The sequence below is a fragment of the Enhydra lutris genome, unplaced genomic scaffold, assembly GCF_002288905.1.
Source record: "Enhydra lutris kenyoni isolate GAN:26980312 unplaced genomic scaffold, ASM228890v2 scaffoldscaffold11, whole genome shotgun sequence".
Lineage (NCBI taxonomy): Eukaryota > Metazoa > Chordata > Mammalia > Carnivora > Mustelidae > Enhydra > Enhydra lutris.
Window position 1 is genome coordinate 34,857,496 of NW_019154095.1, and position 6,243 is coordinate 34,863,738.

The following is a 6,243-nucleotide window of genomic DNA, read 5'->3' on the forward strand; positions in this document are numbered from 1 at the left end:
CCCTTCCCCCAGCTCAGGGGAGGGGACAGCGGGGCGTGGGAGCGATTTCCTCGGCCTGGGCCATCTTCCCTAGTTGACTGGGCGAGAATGCTCAGCCTCCCCCCCACCCCACCCGCTTGATGCCACCGCTTGGGGTGGGGTAGTGGGGGGAGGAGTGGAGGCCCTTAAAGGGGCAGCGGCCAGTAGTCTCGATGCGTGCCGGGCGTCAGGAAGGGAATTGGAGGGAGAGGAGGGAAGACAGATGGATGCCTGAGTTTTCCTTTGACTATGTCTAGAGCTCCGACACCTGGACTTCTCTGCCACGTTGTGCCCACTCCTGCCATACCACCGCACGCATTCAGCGCAGCACTCCTTCAGCCCTGATTTCCTGGAACTCTGCACCAGTTTCCCGGGAAGATCCAGCAGCGACATCGGCTCATGGGTAACGAAGACCGCTCCCTCCACACCAGTGCGGCCACCACCTTATCTTGTTAGAGGAAAAGGTAACCCTCCCAGGGCAAGCAAAATGATCCACAGTAGCATCTCATCCACCTAGTGTCCTTCTCTAAAATATTGTAAGTAAAAGAGGGCAGTAGTGTCTTCTCTCTTCTCCCAAGACCTCAATTCCGATGAGATTTGGGCCCCTTCCCTTCTCTTATTTCCTTTACCCTCCCTGCCCCTCTGGTTTTCTGTTGTCTTTTTGCTGTTCTTGTTCTTTGCAGTTACTGGAGAAATTCGACATTTTCCAGGAGTCTTTAGCATTGCCTACTCATTTAAATTTTGATTTGGCTTCATGTAGTCCCGGATGCTGAGTTTCAATTTCTGCATCTTCCCCATTGCACATGGTCCCTTCCGCACACTTTTCCACCTAGACAATTTCTAGGCAGTCCCTTATTTTAAAATTCTTTAAAATTTTTAAATTTCAAAATTTTCCATTTAAAAATTCTTCAAAGACATGTTGAAAGTGAATGGACGGGTGTGAGGTTGAGGCATGAAGCCTATCTACCGTCACCGCCCAGCCACCCACAAATCTTCCATCACTACCCTCCCAATAGTAAAATATTCACTCTACTTCCTTGAAGGTTTTATTTATGAACTTCCAAAAATTAGAAGATGTTCAGCTGAGGAATTCACATGTTGCATCTTCTGTTGTGTGGAAGGATAGGCCTGGTTTGTTGTGTTTTGTTTTGTTTTTTAAGATTTTGTTTATTTGAGAGAGACAGAGATAGTGGGAGAGAGCATGAGCAGGGAGGAGAGGGAGAGGCAGGCTTTCTGCTAAGCAGGGAGCCTGATGCAGGGCTTGATCCCAGGACCCTGGGATCATGACCTAAGCCAAAGGCAGAGGCTTAATTAACTGAGCCATCCAGGCACCCCAGGCCTGGTATTTTAAGGCCTCTTGAAGTTTTTCCAACAGCCCCATCAGAGCCTCCCTCACCTGACAAGCCTGAAACTCTCTCCCCCAGACTTCAGGCTGTTTCTGCCAGCCAAGCTCTCCCAGTCTCTAAGCCAGTTCCTGTCAAGCAAGGTGGGGGGAGGTGAGGCTGCCAAGGAAGCCCCTGGGTTCAAGGTGAGAGGCAGGAAGACTTAATACCTTTATTAAGTTCTATCAGAGCTGTGATCCTGGAGCTGTCTTGCTTCCCCGCCTGTAACAATGGGACAAAAGGGGAAAAATTATCATGGAAAATGCCTCCAGGGCCATACCCTCACATGTCTCATTTGAACAGCTCTATATTTCAAAAGAACACTCTATAGTCACTGGTGTAAGCAATCCCTCTGGGAGGCTGAGCCAGGGGTTGGGAGGGGACGTGAGGACCTAAAATTATCCCTGAGGAGAAAGAACCAGTTTTGTCTCCCAGGGACCCAGCAGCTCACCCACAAGCAGGGTTTGTCCTTGGCCCCCACACCAATGCCTTCCACATCCATGCAGTACCCCAAGCAGGTCTTTGGATCCATGGAGCTCCCAATGAGTAGAGGTCCAGAGCCTAGCCTCTGCCCCCAAGCCCCCAGTCCCGCCCAAGTGATGCAGGCCCCACTTGGCCTTGAGTCTTGGCTATGGCCTCCTGCAGGTCATCAGGGCAATCACTCCCCAGTTGGGTTTTGCAACACCCCAGAGTGTTGCCAGTTATCTCAAAGGGGTGTCATAAGATTCTTAAAGAATAATCTCTAAAACAAATACATGTCATTTCGCAATTTTTTTTTCCAGGACATCAGAGTTGGATAAGTGGGCAAGGAAGTCAAGCAACTTCAAAGGATATCATTGCTTTAGCGGGTGACCTCGATATTTTGACCAAGGGTCTAAAAATGTTTACATTTTCAAAAAAGACAAGATTTCCCAAGCCACATGAGTATGCTTGAGTTTTGGGACTGATTAGGCCAGTAACCAAAGGAGAGCATGAGTAGAGGAATTCCAAGCCCCTGTTAGAGAAGGCTTTTATGAGCAAGCAGAGAAATGCTTAAGCACCTGGTGCTTCCCTCTGCTCACCCCCCAGTTCCTGCTCCCATTTCTAGTCTGGCCTCCCCCTGCCCAAGCAGCTGCCAGGGAGAAGGGCTCCCTCCTTTGCCACTTTGTTCTCTCTTTTCTGGACTTTTGTGTTATTTTCACTCAATCTTTTGAATAGGTAATGCATTCATGTTATTCTGCCATCAAAATGCATGTGATAGAAAGTTGCCTTCAGGGGCACCTGGGTGGCTCAGTGGGTTAAGCCTCTGCCTTCAGCTCAGGTCCTGATCTCAGGGTCCTGGGATCGAGCCCCGCATCGGGCTCTCTGCTCAGCGGGGAGCCTGCTTCCCCCTCTATCTCTGCCTGCCTCTCTACCTGACTATGATCTCTCTCTCTGTCAAATAAATAAATAAAATCTTTAAAAAAAAAAAAAGGAAAGAAAGTTGCCTTTCTTAAGGGGTTTTCAACTCCCTTATGCGTAATCACCCTTGGTCTCTTGTTTTCTCTTCCAGTAATATGTTATATGTAAACAAGTCAATACGAATATATGTGTTTTCATTCTCTCCGTTCTACACAGATGGTAGTAAATTATGCCCACTCTCCTGCACCTTGCTTATTTTCACTTAATGTATATCAGGAATCCTTCCATACAATACACAATAGCATCCCATTTTTAATACTTCATTGCATAGTTATACCATACCCTATGAAACCAGTTGGTCACTAGTGGATATCCAATTCATTTCCAATTTCTACTCATAAATGATGTTGCACTGAATCACCTGAAACGTGTCCTTTCACATGTGTATGACTGTATTTGTAGAACACATTCCTAAAGATAGAATTGCTGTAGCATAAGGCACATATATTTGCAATTTAAGATTTATTGCCTAATTACCCTCCCCAGAAAATGTACCCATGTATACTCTGGCCATGGCCAGATGGAGAGTGGAGGCAAGTGACCTGCTGCTCTGGGAGGTTGTCCAAATGACTGGCCCCAGGGGACTTAGTGCTGCCTAGTCTGTAAAGGTCATCCAGCTCTGGACAGAAGCACACATTGCCCAGGGAGAGCTTTACCCTGGCCCTGGGCCCCAGATGACCTTTGTTCTGTGCCCTTGGAAGCAGACAGTGAATGGGGGCCTCTGAAGCTGCCAAATTCAGGCCCCCCGGACTGTTGATGTGTTGGGGGTTCCAGGCATGCAAAGAATCCTGTAGTGTAAGAGGGCAGTTGTGTGATGGTCTGTGATTTAGAATACGTGGTCAGTAGAACTGGAAGAGGCAGAGGCTGCCTGATGGGTAGAAGTTCTGATAACAGGGTTGTAGGGGTAAGGAAGGGGGGTGGCTGTCCCTCCCTTGCTTGAGTAGCTTGTGGTCAGTCTTTTTTTTTTTTTAAGATTTTATTTATTTATTTGACAGAGAGAGATCACAAGTAGACGGAGAGGCAGGCAGAGAGAGAAAGAGAGGGAAGCAGGCACCCCGCTGAGCAGGGAGCCCGATGCGGGACTCGATCCCAGGACCCTGAGATCATGACCCGAGCCGAAGGCAGCGGCCTAATCCACTGAGCCACCCAGGTGCCCCGCTTGTGGTCAGTCTTAATGCACATCACAGCTGGGTGTGTGTGTGTGTGTGTGTGTGTGTGTGTGTGTGATAGGGTATAAAAAAGTGTGGGGAGTTCAGATGACTGAGGCTTATATCTCCTCCAAGACTACATATATTAGAGGTGTTCATGTGTTAGAGGTGTTATGGTCTGTGATTTGTAATCTCTCCATTTTGCTTTAAAGTTGTTAAAAGAGACCATGAGTTCATGGTGGAAATTTCTTCCCTTTCTTTACCCTGCCTATCTCCTCCAATTAGTCCAGGGAGATAAGATGGTAGTGACATAGAATCGGAGATAAAGGGGTCTTAAAGATCAAATCCAACACAACATTTTATAGAATTAAAAGGCCGAGGCCCAGAGGGGAAACTGAGTCTTGGCCATGATCCCACAGTAAAGCATTCCTATCAGATGCACAGGCATCCAAGGAGCTGGATCCTTTTCCAGAGCACCTCTCCGTAAGTACTCCCCCAGCCCCCCAACTCCCCAGCCCCGCTCTCAGCTGGGCCCTGGAATAGACCACTGCCCTGCCTCTGGAACTGAAAGGAAGCTCCTAACCTAAGACTTTTCTTGTGTTCTGTAACACGGCATGGCCAATTCTACACACATCTGAAGTTTCCCAAGGAAAGGAACTTGAAGGGAGGCAGAGAAAGGGCCTCCATTCTTGGGACACAAAAGGTCCTCTGGTGCCTCAGTGCTACCCTGGGACAGACTTTATACAGGCAGAGAGAGAGTGCACATTTAGGATTTTCTAGCAATGTCTTTTCTGTTTGTTTCTGGCCATCAATGGAAGAAGAGACCAGGAAATATTTCCTTCACTCTTGAAGGAGAAAAAGACATCCTTGTTCTAGTCTCTTGGTTTTTTTTTTTTTTTTTAAGATTTTATTTATGTATTTGAGAGAGAGAGAAAGAGATACCATGCACAGAGGCAGAGGGAGAGGGGAACCAGACTGCCCACTGAGCAGGGAGCCCAATGCGGGACTCGATCCCAGGACCCTGGGATTGTGACCTGAGCTGAAGGCAGACGCTTAACCAACTGAGCCACCCAGGTGCCCCACTGAGTCATCATTAAGGTCCTTGACTCTAGGAGAAGCTGCTCCCCATGGGCTGGGAAAGGTCACACACCCTACCTGCAGCCCAGACAAGACTTCTTTGGAGTTCAGTAAGGCACCATCTTCCAGGGAGGTAGGGGAGAAATCAATCCATTATGGGAGGGAGAGAGCATGAGAGGGTGTACCCACCCACCCACAGATAAGTTTCTCTCCTGGCCTTCCAGGCATACTGCTTTGGCTGATTTCTTTGCACCTCCTTTCTTTGATCCAGAGAAAGATTCTGCTTGGAAGAGGGCAGATCCACCACACCTCTTGGATCTGTGATCTCCCTCCTTACTCTTCCCTAGGAAGGAAAGCTCAGACAAGGCTGGAGCTGGTCTGGCTCAGGAGCCTGGTCCTCAAGCTGAACGTGTTCCAGCTGCTTCTCTCACATCAACCCATCCTTTCCCCAAGGAAGCAGATCCTGAGGCGAGGGTGGCTGGTGCTTGGGAAGGAAAGGGAGCAGAACAACCAGGATGGTTTCTCCTCCGACAAAGAAACCAATGCCTCACAAGATCTGACCCGTCCAGCAGAGCCTGGAACAAGGAGTCATGCGGGCTAGAAAGAGTAAGGAAGCCAAGCCCCATGAACCCATCAGGGGAAAATTAAGTCTGGGGGTAGCTAAGATCCAGATGCCAGGCGAAAGGCTGTGGCAGGGGAAAGAGAAAAGTGTTTCCTGTTTTTGAAGAAGTCATGGGTGGGGAAAGGCCATTTTTTTTTAATCCCAAGAGAAGGCAAGACATTTTGCTTCTAGGCAGGAGGGGACTCTCTTCCCCTCTCATGATAAATGGGCAACAGGAGGCAGGAGGGGACTGTTTTCCCCTCTCATGATAAATGGGCAACAGGAGGAGGAGGAGGAGACATCCTCAGGCTCTCCATTCAGCCTGATTCATCAGGCTGGACCTCTTGGGTGGAGGTGTGGCAGCCTGGGTCTCTCAGCCTCTCAGTCACAGCTCTGCATACTTTCTCTTGTGCCAGTCCCCAGGGAGAGTCAGGTGACTAGGACCCTTTCTACTCAGGTAGAAAGCTCCAAGCCCCAAAGAAGGAGCTGGGTTTCACTTTATTCCTCCAGTGCTGTGGTAGGCAGCTTTGGGCATAGGCCTTGGATAGGGTGGCTTTATCCCATGATAGAAAAAAGA